General features: G+C 42.8%; 1 long non-coding RNA gene across 1 annotated transcript; it reads left to right on the forward strand.

Moving 5' to 3' along the window:
- Nucleotides 1-3,630: 3,630 nt before the first annotated feature.
- LOC119815676 lies at nucleotides 3,631-14,092 on the forward strand. The gene is made up of 3 exons (XR_005285554.1): nucleotides 3,631-3,723; nucleotides 3,822-3,957; nucleotides 13,173-14,092. It is a non-coding gene; the product is annotated as an uncharacterized LOC119815676 (long non-coding RNA).
- Nucleotides 14,093-15,177: the final 1,085 nt, after the last annotated feature.

The raw sequence follows: 15,177 nt of genomic DNA on the forward strand, positions 1-15,177 counted from the left end.
TGATTCAGGTCAGGCTTCTTGAATTCTTCCAAACAAAGGCGAAGAAAGCCCATTGAGAGAGCAGTACAAGCAGCTCCTGTTCCATCTGTTCTGATCTTTCTGGGGCAGGAAGGAAGACAGGGAACATTAAGGGGCTGGGTTTGGGGAAGAAAAGAAACTCCTTATCCTGGAATCTTAGCTTTTATTTTCTGCTGGCTGAGAATCAAGACAAATATTTATTATGTAACATAACTGACAAAGCTAAAGCTCCCTACCAAGATGGGGCATGTTTTCCTAAAGCCACTGTTACCAGCGTCTTTGGGGACAGAACGAGGCCTTGACAGTGCCAACAGGCTAGGCATGGCCATCCATTCCCAACAGGCCAGACAGAAGACATATAATAGTGAGAAGCGGAGGGAAGAATGTTTATTCAACGATACCACATTAGAGAGAGGAACCAATCAAAGTCCTGGTGACCACCGACCAAGTCCATCTGGACGTTGTGACCCGGGGTTTGGTTTAAACAGAAGGTAAAAGGAAAGCCTGACTAAGCTGTCGTGCCCGAGGTACAGTTGGTCCTAGCACCGATGCACCTTTGTCTGGGCTCCAGTACATCCTGAAACGGGGTCTAGCAAGCTGTCAAAGGCATGGTGGTGCACACCTTTAATCCCAGCACTTGGGAGAGGCAGGCAGATCTCTGTGAGTTTGAGGCCAGTCTGTTCTACAGAGCAAGTTCCAGGACAGCCAAAGCGACAGAGAGAAACCCTGTCCCAAAATACAAAAACAAAAAAACCCTAAAAACCCAAAACCTTTCTCCTCTGGCTGGCATCAAGCCCCAGCCTTTCTCTTTTCCCAACAGGAGATTCCTGGGCGAGGGGTGTTGGGAGGGGTGGGAATTCCAGTTTGTTCGGGCCCTGAAAAGGGAGGGGCATAAATGTCTCTTTAGAATATTTTGACTGGCAGGATGATTGTAACATCTCAAATAAGAAAGTTAAAAATAACACACTTACTTAGAGCCAGAACGTCTGTGGTTTACTTGTTATTGTTCTTCTCTCTAAGTCTCAACAATGAGTCTCATAAAACATACTACAATCTAATTTATAAAAGGAAAACCTTTGGTACGGCTCAGTGGTTCAGAGGACTTGGGGTTCAATCCCCAGCACCCACAAGGCAGCTCACAACCGTGTGTAACTCTAGTTTCCGAGAGTCCAACACCTTCTCACAGACATACATGTGGACAAAACACCAATGCTCGTAAAAAAAAAAATGAATTTTTTAAAAAAGCAAGAATCCTTCAACGTAAGACAAACAAGGGCTACTGCTATCACTTAGTCCTAGAGTGTTTTCCTAGCATGGTCAAGGTCCTGGATTTGATACCCATCAACCACAAACACTTTACGTCCCTGAATTGACTTTGCTGGGCATGGTGGTAGTTTGTGTTTGTTAAGCCAACACTTGGAAAGTGGAAGCCAGGGGATCAAAGCCAGGCTCAGGGATGCAGTGTAATTGAGGGGCCAGTACAGAAACCACAAAAATGACTATGCAACAGTTAGGGAAGGTTTTTTTCTCTTTTCTTTTTCTTTTTTATCATAGGTAAGAGAGAGAATAGCAAGGCATCTGGGGAGTCAGGGAACGGGGAGGAGCAGAGAAGAAAGGCAGAGAAAGGGATAGCCTGCTGATTGCCAGGGTTTTCTCCAGGGCATAGAGAGCAGAGCAGAAATGTCGGCAAAGTCCTGCCAGTTCTATGGGGTTCCGCTGAGATGGGAGGAGGGCAGTTTAGCTGGAACAGCCTAGGTTCTAACATGAGGCTCTGATCTATTGGAGGCTTGCGTGAGTTAATAAAGAACTAGATTTGAGTTAATAAAACAGAATTTGAGTTAATAAAAAACTAGACAATGTCTCCAGAGGTTCGGGGAAGAGGGTGGGGCCAGGTAAGACAGTAAAGCTTTTACGGGCAAACAGAAACCCACTTTACAAGGTTTCTGAAGAATGTCAAGAGTTTCTCAGAGTTCAGTCTGAGATGAACCCAAACTGTCACTTTGGTAGATTTAGATCTAACACATTTCTAGGCTATATGAGAACTGTCTCAAAAGCGAGGGAGAGAGAGAGAGAGAGAGAGAGAGAGAGAGAGAGAGAGGAGGAAGAGGAGAGAGAGAGGAGAGAGGAGAGAGAGGAGAGAGAGAGGAGAGGAGAGGGAGGAGAGAGGAGAGAGGGAGAGAGAGGAGAGAGAGAGAGGGAGGGAGAGAGGGAGAAAGAGAGAGAGGGAGGGAGGGAGGGAGAGAGAGAGAGAGAGAGGGAGAGAGAGAGAGAGAGGCAGACCACCCTGTATATTTTTCACCTTTCCACCCCAACTTTAAACTTTGCTGATTATTTAAACCTTTTTTTTTTTTTGTTTTTTTTTTTTTGTTTTTTTTTCGAGACAGGGTTTCTCTGTAGCTTTGGAGCCTGTCCTGGAACTAGCTCATCAGACTGAAGGTCACGAAGGATGCCCCCTCCTGATCTAAGGCTTTCTGGGCTTCTGATAATTCCATCTTATTTTATTCTTTTTCCTAGGTTTTTTTTTTTTTTTTTTTTTTTTTTTTTTTTTTTTTTTTTTTGAGACAGGGTTTCCCTGTGCAGCCCTGGCTGTCCTGAAACTCGCTCTGTAGACCAGGCTGGCCTTGAACTCAGAGATTCACCTGCTTCTGCCTCTGAAGCGCTGGGATTAAGGATTTAAGGAGTGTGTCACCATCAATTAGCTGACGATTTCATTTTATTAATAATGGTTTAAAGATGGTTTCTTTGGCCCTCCTTGTTTTCCATTCTTTTTTTTTTATTCTCTTCAGACTCAGGCTAATGATCTTTGCTGTTGGGTCAGCGAGCATCTAAGTAACTCACCTTCAGAAGCTTCACCAATATGTTCCTTCAGTGAAACTCTGAGATTGAAGAGCGAAGCTCAAACCACCAGATGACAGCAGGTCCCATTTCCCCCTCATTTTAGTCATTAACAGATGACAACCATGAGATTGTAGACTTAGCTTTAATTTCTCTAATTTGTTTATACTTTCACTTTTTTCTTTTCTTTTTTGCATTTGTTTGTTTGTTTGTTTTGTTGTTGCTGTTTTTTTTTTGAGGCAGGGTTTCTCTGTGTAACAGCCTTAGCTGTCCTGGAACTAGCTCTTGTAGACCAGGTTGGTCTTGAACTCACAGAGATCCACCTGTCTCTGCCTCCCAAGTGCTGGTGCTAGGATTAAAGGTGAGTGCCACCATCGCCCGGCTAATTTCACTTCTCACATTGTATGTGTATGTGTGCGCATAGGTACAGGTTGTGCCAATCAATGCCTGTGGAGGCAGAGGGTGGAAACGCTAGGTCAGGGAGCCCTAGGGATCTGCCTGTCTCTGCCCCCACAGCACTGGGGTTTTAATTGTGTGGCATCATGCCTGGCTTTTACGAGGGTGTCAGGAATCGAGTACTTAGAACCTCGTCTTGCAAGATGAGCACTCTGTCATCTGAGATCTCCTCCCACCCCAAGTTTAAATTTTCCCAACTCCTCACGAGTTGGATTGGTAATTTCTAAATCTTTCTAATAACTGATCACACAGCGATTTGCTGCTCCTCCGTGCTAGGGAAATCACAGTTCCTCATTTTCCTCCCTTTGGTCTTTCTCTTCACAGATCAGACAGAGCAGTCTCCACTCACAGCTTCAGTCACCTAAGGTCAGCTGTGGCCAGGAAACAGTAAATGGAAAATTCCAGAAATCATTCGTAAGTTTTCAATCGTGCCCCTCCCCCCACCATTGCATGATGAAACTCGGTGCTGTCCCATCCAGTCCTGACTGGATGTGACTCATTCCTTCCCTCAGGATATTGACACCACACACTGCTACTTCTTGGTCACTTATTCGTCAGAGCCAAGTGGTGAAGCACAATGATTGCGCTTGTTACAACTGTTCTAAAACACGTTACCATCGACAGTGTCTTCCTCTGCCTGATTTTAAGGTCAGACTTACTCACTTCTCATTTTATTTTATGTGTGTTTTGCCTCCATGTACATATGTGCGCGCGCACACACACACACACACACACACACACACATGTCCCAGGGTGCTTAGCGGGTGCTCACCACAGGTCAGAACAGCTCACCCAGAACTGGAGTTACAGGTGGTTGTGAACCACCATATGGGTGCTGGGAATTGAACCCAGGTCCCCTTCAAGAGCAACAAGTGCTTCAAACCACTGAGCCTTCTCTCCAGCTCCTCCTATGTCCAATTTATCCACAAAAGCCCTAACTCTCCTCTTTCTACCTCTTGAGTCCTGTGGGCTACAAGCTTGAGACACTGGGTCAGGTTTACACTGTGCTAAGAACCAATCCAGAGCTTTCTGCCTGCTAAGCAAGTTCTCGGCCCAACTGAGCCATATCCTGGCCCTGGGAGATTTTGCTGTTGTTGTGTTTTGAGACAAACTGGCCTAGAACTTGCTGTGTAGCCTTGGATGAGCTTGAACTATTTTTACCTCCCTGGATCTTCCTGTTTTCTTTCCTAAGTGAGGGGATTACAGGCACAACATAGGCCTGGCTGTACTGGAACTCACCATTTAGTCCAGGCTGGTCTCAGACTCACAGGGATCCACCTGCCTCTGCCTCTGCCTCCCACGTTCTGGGATTGAAGGCGAGCACCATTACACTACCCTCAGCTCTTTTGACTTTTTATTATGGCAAACATATGCCATGTAAAATTTGCCATTTGATCATGTTTGAATGAATCAATGCTAAATTGGTGTTTATCCTGAGGTGAAAACCCAGTACAGTGTAATGTGGTGACTTCATTTAACTTCACAATGTCATGGAGCTGTCACCATTGTTTTCTTTTTTTTTTCTTTTTTGTTTTTGGTTTTTCGAGACAGGGTTTCCCTGTAGTTTCTAGAGCCTGTCCTGGAACTAGCTCTTGTAGACCAGGCTGGCCTCAAACTCAGAGATCCGCCTGCCTCTGCCTCCCGAGTGCTGGGATTAAAGGCGTGCGCCACCACCGCCCGGCAAGATATTTACTATATTGCAATGTACATTTCTACCTCTGATATTATTTATATAATGACATTGTTTACATTTGGAGATCGTCCTCATTTATTGCACAGTTGTTTATTCTCTTAGTCTCCAAGTTAGATAGGTATTGAGAATTATATATCAATAGTCATATATGTTTGTCATATTTATATTTAGGATATTCAGTTTTTTTAGATACATAGAGATTATATTTAGTATAGATAGTATAATCTTCGACCTCTTTGAAGAGCAGTAGAAAATGGCCTTTAATCTAACCTAGAGTTTTGTACTTATGAGACACAATCACTCCTGGCAACACCACTCTACTCCCGAGAGAACATTGAGCACCAAAGGCACTCCACTGGGAGCTTGTCTTCTTCTTGGCAGAACTGGCCTTTGGGCAAAGAAAAGCCCATACCTCAACTACTGACAAAGATACAGAATATCCATAAGTGGATAAAACAGGATTGTCTTATCTTGCCAAGACAGGGTAGGATAGTTCTACAAAAAGTTGAACTTGCCTTTGAAAAATGTTATGTCAGTTGTGTTAGGCCTTAGCCAAAGTTGGTTGCCTCAACATTGCAAAACAAGACTTTGGGTGATTGCCCAGGTAGTCAGTTGTCTCTATCATTTGTTGCACATTTTGGAAGTTTCTCGTTTGTACTTCCTGGTTGCTTAAGTAATATTACTTCCCTTCTCAGATCTTTGATGGGGTTGAAGATTAGATAATTGTAGTTACCCTTTACATTATTCAGACTCCTTGAAATAGAATGTTTAGTAAAACTTTTGTTATATGTTTCTTGCTTAATATTGTTTGTTGTTTGTAATTTTATATTTAATATTTGTTCCTATTGTATATAGTTGTATTTTGGTTTGGTTCTGTCTTATTTAGAAAAAAAAAGGGGGAGATGAAGGGGAAGCCCAGCCAATCACCTTGTTTGTAAGGCGTGTCCCCCTTAGGCTAATATCTACTTATAAAATCTTGCGGGTGTGCGGCCCGCCTTCTGTTTTGTCTTCCTGTGCTCCTCGCTGGAACCTTGGCTTTTGTAAGTTCCCTTTTCTTTCCTTTATTAAAGCAGAATATCATATATTAAAGCTAGTCTGGTTAATCATAACTGCTGATCGACAATGCCCCTTCACAGATTCAATGCAATGCCCCTCAAAATCGCAGCAAAAATGTTCAAAGATCTTGAAAGAACGGTACTCAACTTCATTTGGAAAAGCAAAAAACCCAGGATAGCCAAAACAATCCTGTACAATTAAAGAACTTCTGGAGGCATCACAATCCCTGACTTCAAACTCTACTACAGAGCTACAGTACTGAAAAAAGCCTGGTATTGGCATAAAAACAGACAGGAGGACCAATGGAACTGAAGAGAAGACCCAGATATCAATCCACACATCTTTGAACACCTGATCTTTGATAAAGAAGCAAAAAAAAATATCAAATGGAAAAAAGAAAGCATATTTAACAAGTGGTGATGGCATAACTGGATATCAACATGTAGAAGAATGAAAATAGACCCATATCTATCACCATGCACAAAACTCAAGTTCAAATGGGTCAAACACCTCAACATAAAGCCAGTCATGCTGAACCTTAGAGAAGAGAAAGTGAGAAGTACACTTGAACACATTGGCACAGGAGAGCACTTCCTAAATATAATCCCAGCAGCACAGACACTGAGAGAAACAATAAATGGGACCTCCCGAAACTGAAAAGCTTCTGTAAAGCAAAGGACACAGTCAACAAGACAAAATGGCAACCTACAGAATGGGAAAAGACCTTCACTAACCCCACATCAGACAGAGGTCTGATCTCAAAAATATACAAAAAACTCAAGAAATTGGACACCAAAAGACCACATAATCCAATAAAAAAAAATGGAGTACAGACCTAAACAGAGAACTCTCAACAGAGGAATCTAAAATGGCTGAAAGACACTTAAGGAAATGCTCAACATCCTTAGTCATCAGAGAAATGCAAATCAAAACAACTCTGAGATTCCGTCTTACACCTGTAAGAATGGCCAAGATCAAAAACACTGATGACAACTTATGCTGGAGAGGTTGTGGGGAAAAGGGAACACTTCTGCATTGTTGGTGGGAATGCAAGCTGGTACAACCCCTTTAGATGTCAGTGTGGTGATTTCTCAGAAAAGTAGGAAACAACCTTCCTCTAGACCCAGTAATACAACTTTTGGGTATATATCCAAAGGATGCTCACTCGTGCTTCAAGGACACGTGCTCAACTATGTTCACAGCAGCTTTGTTTGTCATAGCCAGAACCTGGAAACAACCTAAATGCCCTTCGATCGAAGAATGGATAAGAAAAATGTGGTACATTTACACAATGGACTACTACACAGCAGAAAAAACTGACAGCTTGAATTTTACAGGAAAATGGATGGAGCTAGAAAACATTATTTTGAGTGAGGTAACCCAGACACAGAAAGACAATTATCGCATATACTCACTCATAGGTGGTTTTTAAACATAAAGCAAAGAAAGCCAGCCTACAAACCACAATCCCAGAGAACTTAGACAACAATGCGGACACTAAGAGAGACTTACATAGATTTAATCTACATGGGAAGTAGAAAGTAAAAAAAGACAAGATCTCCTGAGTAAATTGGGAGCATGGGGACCTTGGGAGAGGGTTGAAGGGGGGAGGGGAGAAACAGGGAGGGGAGAAGAGAAAAATGTAGAGCTCAATAAATATCAATAAAAAACAAGCCAGGCGATGGTGGCGCACACCTTTAATCCCAGCACTCGGGAGGCAGAGGCAGGTGGATCTCTATGAGTTAGAGGCCAGCTTGGTCTAAAAGAGCTAGTTCCAGGACAGGCTCTAAAGGTACAGAGAAACCTTCTCAAAAAACAAACAAACAAACAAACAAAAAACAAAACAAAAAACCCCCAAAATTAATTAACTCCTCCAAATCAGCTGAACACACAGCTCTCTTTTTCCCATATTCTGTGTTTTTGTGTGTGTGTGTGAAGAAACACACTCATGTCTCTGACTCAGAACAAAGTGTGTATGTGAGATGCCCTCATGACCAGGTTTGAGACTATTCTCTAGGAGCAGTCAGGCATTGAAAGGGATGTCTCTCAGCACCCCAAAATGGTGGAAGCGAGATGTGGGTATAAAGTGATAACCCGGTTCCTTCGTGTGGTGTTCTGAGTCAGGAGGTCCAGAAGAATGGCTTTCTCCCGCATGAGATGCCTGTAAAAGGTTGATTAGGACAAAAGCTCCTCATTCTCTCTCTTTACTATGCTCGCTGTGCTCCCTGTACAGAGAGGATGCCTTTGTTTAGGACTTCTTTAGATTAGACAACAATTAGATTAGACCGTTCTCTTCCGGACTACACTTCTTTTAGACTGGACTACTATTTGATGAGAAGAGGGAAGATCAAAACCTCTGAATAAATCAGGCCCCCTCTTGGGTAAGCGACCCCAGAAGTTACTTTCCTGTCTCATGCTGTGTCACCACAAATATGAACCATTTGGATGTAGATTTGGGCTCGAAACCCTTCCTCATTTTATTTATTTGTTTACTTATTTATTTTGAAATTCTCCTGCTGCCTAAAATAGCCTCAAACTCATTATACAGCTGAGGATGACCATGGATTCTAATCCTTCTTCCTCTATTCCTCCAAAACAAAGATTACAGACATGTGTATGCTCAGTTTGTATGGTGGTGGGAATCAAATCTAGGGCTTTTTGTATGTTAGACAAGGTTTCCACCAACCAGATTATATTCCTAAATTCTCTTTAGTCTTTGAGACCTAGTCTTACTATGTAGCTCAGGATAGCCTGGGACTCATGATCCATCCTTCTGCCTCGACTTTCTTTTTTTTATGCTTTATTCTGTTTTAAGACAGGTTGTCAAGTATCCTAAAGTGACCTTGAAATCACTATGACAGCTGGGGATGACACTGAACTTCTGGTTTTGTAACCTCTGCTTTCCAAATGCTGGGATTATAGACATGCGCCACGACACTCAGCTTGGCTTAACTTCTTCCAGCCGCTGTAACACCCCACATCAAAGGAAGAGACTTTTTCTATGATTATTTGAATAGATTCAAAAGAAAATTTTGACAAAATCCAACACCTTTCATCAAAAACATTCAACAACAAAAAAATCTAGAAAGTTTCCTCTCATGGTAATGAACTGTATGAAAAAATGTCAGCTGAGGCCATATTTGATGATGAAAGACTTGATGTTTTTGCCCTAAGATCATCAACAACACAAGGATGTTCTCAGAACTGCTAGTCAGCAATGTGATAGAGGTTCTGGTCATGATAATTCATCATGGAAAGCATGGCTTTGCCTCAAAAAAACAAACAAAAAAAAAAAGCAGGCTGGGAAGATGGCTTGATGAGTAAAGTGTTGGCTGAACAATCGTGAGGACCCAGATTCAGATCCCCACTACCCACGTAAAAGCTCTGCTTAGCAGCAGCTAGCTACAACCTCGGCACTGGTGGTGGGGAGCAGAGGCAGTGGGGTGAGGGCTTACTGGCCGCTCAGTCCTGCTGAAACAGTAAACTCCAGGTTCATGGAGAGAACGCGTCTCAAAAACGAATGGGAAAACTTGGAGCTTGAAAGACAGACAGTTCAGCAGTTACAAGCACTAGCACTCTTGTGGAACACCCAGGCTCACTTCCCAGCAGCACCCACGTGTCTGCTCACAACCATTTGCCCCCCCCCCCCCTTCTGCTGAGTGGACTCTATGCCAGCTGAATTGATCTTACAGTAAAGTCTGAGGTAAGGACTCAAGCTCATCCATCCACAAGGGGATAATCTAGTGTCACTGTACCATTAGTTGAGACCATAGTGGTTTCCCATTGAATTCTATCAACACCATTTTCATAATCACTGTATATAGGCACATTGACCTACCCGAGTTCTCATTTATTTTATATTTATGTCTATCACTACCTTACACAATCATCACATTGTCTTGATTACCGTTGTTTAAAGAACAGGATTTGAAACTAGGAAGTATGAGTTTCCTAACTTAGTTCTTCTTTTTCCAAATACTCATCTCCTTTCATGTTACCATCAATCTGCACCCTGTTCCAAGTTGGTTTGTGTTGCGTAAAACAATAGGTTCTTTTTTTTTTTTTTTTTTTTTTGGTCTGTACAAACATCATTTGACTCCATTTTGTGGGCACATCAGAGGCAGATGACTCTGCACCTCTTGGGCACATAAGCAACGACGTCTCATGGGACCCATGAGGCATAGAGACTGGTAAATAACTTACCCATCAAAGGGTGCCACCCTATAATGGATCAAAGTAACCTGGGCCCATGGATGTATAAAATCACAATGGAAAAACCAAAGCTGGGAATGGTAGCTCAATGGTCCCAGCAGTTGGAAAGCAGAGGCAGGTGGATCTCTGTGAGTCTGAGGCCAGCCTGGCCTACAAAACAAGTTCCAGGATAGTCAAGGCTATGCAGAAAAACCCTGTCTCAAAACCAATTTTTTGAAAACCAAGCTGAAGAACTTCTCCAACACTCTGTCCTGAAATACAAGTGTAACGGCTGGGCCAGAGAGACGACTCTTCTGCTAAGAGCACTGACCTGGTTTAGTTCCCACAACCCACAACGTGGCTCATAGCCATCTGTGGTTCCAGTTCTAGGAAATCCAATGCCCCCTTATGGCTCCAGACACACACATGGTACACAGGCAAAACACCCGCAGACTTTAAAAAACATAAAAGTGTAATACCGTTACCTGGATACATAGAAGACAGCAATCTGTCGTATGCTTCTCTGATGTGTGTGTCAAGGGACTGACAGACAACTCATATCTGTCTCAGAGTTTCTGCTTGACTAAGCACCCATTGTCGATGTGGCCTACTTAAATTTCTGTTCATTTATCTAGACCTGGGTCTGTCTATGGAAACTGTAGGAAGCTCTGAGTGAGTGAAGTCCTGACTGAATGTGCATTGTTGATGTGGGCACAGCCATAACAAAGACTTGGATCCATGGGAAAGCGGCAAAGGCATTCCTCATATTGGCAAAAGCCTTTTCTCTTAGGCTTTCTTATTGCTATGATGAAACACCATGACCAAAAGGAACTTGGGTTTATTTGGCTTGCACTTCCACATTACTGTTCATCAAGACAAGAACTCAAGTAGGGCAGGAACCTGGAGGCAGGAGCTGATACAGAGGCCATGCGGAGTGATGCTTACTGACTTGTTCCTTGTAGCTTGTTTAGCCGCTTTCTTAGAAAACCCAGGACCACCAGCCCAGGAGTGCAACCACTCACAGTAGCCTGGGCCCTTCCACATCAACCACCTATAAAGACAATTCTCTACAGGCTTGCCTGTAGCCTGCTTTTTGTTTTGTTTTGTTTTGTTTTTCAAGACAGGGTTTCTCTGTGTAGCAACTCTGCCTGTCCTGAAACCTGGAACTCACTCTGTAGACCAGGCTGGCCTCAAACTCACAGAGATCTGACTGCCTCTGCCACCCGAGTGCTGGAATTAAAGGCATGTGCCACTACCACCCAGTCTGTAGCCTGATTTTGTGGAAGCATTTTTTTCAATTGAGGTTCCTCATCTCAGTTAACTATAGTTTGTATCAAATTGATGCAAAACCAGCCAGTACCTTTAGTAAATTGTTGACTAGAGGCTTTGATAATTTATGTCTTTTTGTTGTTGATTTTAGGGCAAAAACATCTTGATTTTCATCATCAAATATGGTCTCAGCTGACATTTTTTCTGTACACTTCATTACTATGAGAGGAAACTTCTTAGATTTTTATTTTATTGAATATTTTTATGAAAGGTGTTGGATTTTGTCAAAATTTTCCTTTGAATCTATTCAAATAATCATAGGAAAAAATCTCTTTCTTTGGGCTGGAGAGATGGCTCAGTGGTTAAGAGCCTGCTCTTCCAAAGGTCCTAAGTTCAATTCCCAGCAACCACGTGGTGGCTCACGACCATCTGCAATGAAGTTTGGTGCCCTCTTCTGGCCTGTAGACATACACACAGACAGACCATTGTATACATAATAAATAAATAAATAAATAAATAAATAAATATTTAAAAAAATCTTTTCCTTTGATGTGGGGTGTTACAGCGGCTGGAAGAAGTTAAGTCAAGCTGAGTGTTGTGGTGCATGCCCATAATCTCAGCACTTGGGAAACAGAGGCAACAAGACCAGAAGTTCAGTGTCATCCCCAGCTGTCATAGTGACTTCAAGGCCACTCCAGGCCACTTGAGAGTCTGTCTCAAAAGAAAATAAACAAACCATGAAAAAAGACAGATTTAACAACTTTTTATTCCAGGGATATATCCAATCAAGATGTATAATTTTTTTCTCTTTGCTGCTTTTGGTTTTGTCAGTATTTGTCTAGGTATCCTGGGTCTATATTCATTAAAAGACTTTGCACTTCTCCCACCTTGTTTCTTTTCTTTCCTAAATTAAGCCACAATATCATGCTTACTATATACAATACCACATCTTAGAAAACTAGCAAGTAAGCAGGGCAGTGGTGGCGCAATCCTTTCACCCCATCATTCGGGAGACAGGTGGATCTCTGTGAGAGTCTGAGGCCAGCCTGGTCTACAGAGTGAGTTCCAGGACATACAGGACTACACAGAGAAACCTTGCCTTCCAAAACCAAAAGAAAGAAAGAGAAGAGGAAAAAAGAAGAGGAAAAAGAAAAAGAGAAAACTAGCAATAAGATAACATCTTGCTGGAGGTGAGGACATATACCTAGCACCCAGGATGTAGAAACAGAAGGATTTCCAGTCTGAGGGCTGTCTGACTATGTAAAAAAGCCTCAAAAAGTTTTTTTTTTAAATATTTTTTATGATCTATTTATTTTATATGCATTGGTGTGAAGGTGTCAGATCCCCTGCAACTGGATCTTCAGACAGTTTCGAACTGCCATGTGGGTGCTGGGAATTGAACCCGGGTCCTCTGAAAGAGCAGTCAGTGCTCTTAACCACTGAGCCATCTCTCCAGCTTCCCCCTCAAAAAGTTTTTGCCACAACGATTTAAATCAGCGCTCAGATGTTCTTTACAGGATATGACTTTATGTGGCTTAAGAAGATCTTTATGTGATCTGGGGAGCGAGGGATTCTGAGCATCAGGGAAAGTGGTTGGAGGGTGAAGGCTGGAAGGGATGGACTGAATAATAATAAAACATGGCTTTGTTTTCAGGGTAAAACTCTTCATCTGGGAGTCGAGAACAAGACCGAGGGTGTGTTTCACTCCAGATGCCAGACAAGGAAAAGAAGCTAGAAGAGATCATCTTTTGGCTCAGGAAAGCCCTCTGACCACATTTCACACTTCAGCAGAAAAAAAGCTACCCACATTAGATACCTGACAGCAAAGTGTGGCGTAGAGCCTCACTTCTCCAATCCTGCCCCTTCCTTTCTTCCTTTCTTCCCTTCCTTCCTTCTGTCTTGGCAAGGGTGTGTTACTCAGCCTTGCTCCATCAGTTCAAGTTTCTCAATCTTGGGTCTTCTATGGGCTGCCTTGCACCTCTTGTTGTAACTGTAAATCAAAGGTGTATGTCACTGCTACTGGCAACCTTGAATTTCTTCTCCTTTTGCCTCCACCTCTGAATGTTGAGATTCCAGGATTTGTGTGGCACTAGTTATTGAACTCGGGGCTTTGTGAGTGCTTGCCAACCACTCTGCCAACTAAACTGCCGCCCCGGCTTTGAAACATATGCATTTTGAAGGGACACAGCTATTCAGTCCACAGCACCCCCTATCCAACCAGAATCCAACTCATGAGAGAAGGAACTTCTGCTTTATTCCTGTTGAGTTCCCAGGGTTTGGTGCAGTGTGATGGAATGGGGACTTACCTGAGAAGTATTCCCAGGCTGTTACAATGATCTGTTGCTCTTTCTAACCAGAGGAAGCAGTTTTGCTCATCTACTCCTTTAGGGTCTGAGTCTGGAACATGGTGGCCATTTCTGTGTGGGATGTGCTTTCTGGAGAAGTGAGAGTTATGCTGTACGAATCAGAATCAGCCGGGCTGCAGTGGCACACGGCTTTAATCCCAGCAACTTGGGAGGCAGAGTTAGGCAGATCTCTGCGAGTTCAAGGCCAGCCTGGTCTACAAGAGCTAGTTCCAGGACGGACAGGCACCAAAGCTACAGAGAAACCTTGTCTTGAAAAAACAAAAAAGGGGGGGCTGGAGAGATGGCTCAGAGGTTAAGAGCATTGCCTGCTCTTCCAAAGGTCCTGAGTTCAATTCCCAGCCACCACATGGTGGCTCACAACCATCTGTAATGGTGTATGATGCCCTCTTCTGGCCAGCATGCATATACACAGACAGAATATTGTATACATAATAAAAATAAATATTTAAAAAAAAAGAAAAAACAAAAAAGGAAAAAAAAGAAAAATGAAAGAAAGAATCAGAGTCAATGTTTCATTTTCTGTAATTTCTTCCAAGCTAGAGTTAACTCTTCCCTCTACTGAATTACAACTATCTTTTACGTCCGCCGGTCTAACTGGATTAGGAATTATGTGAAAGTATAGTATGTTTATGTTTCATTTTCATATACTAATAGTGTTATCAAACTGTTCAAATGTAAGAAACTGTCTTAAGATGATCAATTCTCTGATGCTAAATATTCCTAAGGAATGAGGTGTCATCCTGTCTGCAAACCAACAAATCAGTTTGGAGGATTATCCTCATGTTTATAACCAGAGCAGCAGAGCACTGGCAGGGGACAGACTGCCTGATCTGCTTCCAGTGCCTAGTTCCCTACTGTTGGGTGCGGTTTGAGATGGGGAAAGTCGGAGACATTTATATGAGGGATAAGATCTCTGGAATTACAAAACCCAAGGTTAATGGAGTCCAGGAGGCATTTCTGTTCCTCCCCTCTGGGGTGTGGGAGAGAAAGGGAGAGTCCAAGAAAATGGTTGGGAGTTTTATTATTGGCTCTTGAAAGATGAGGATCAAACAACCCTTTCCCAGGAGTCACCTAAGGCCACCAGAAACACAGATATTTACAAAATGATTCATAACAGTAGCAAATTTACAGTTATAGAGTAGCAACGGAACTGTTTTTATAGTTGGGGTCATCACAGCAGGAGAAACCGTATTAAAGGGTCACAGCGTTAGGAAGATTGAGAACCACTAATTTAGAGGCTCAGTTAGAGCCCGTGACTGTCATGATAAGGAGCGTGGCATCTGCCAGGGTCCA

The sequence above is a fragment of the Arvicola amphibius genome, chromosome 5 (assembly GCF_903992535.2).
Source record: "Arvicola amphibius chromosome 5, mArvAmp1.2, whole genome shotgun sequence".
NCBI classification, from domain to species: domain Eukaryota; kingdom Metazoa; phylum Chordata; class Mammalia; order Rodentia; family Cricetidae; genus Arvicola; species Arvicola amphibius.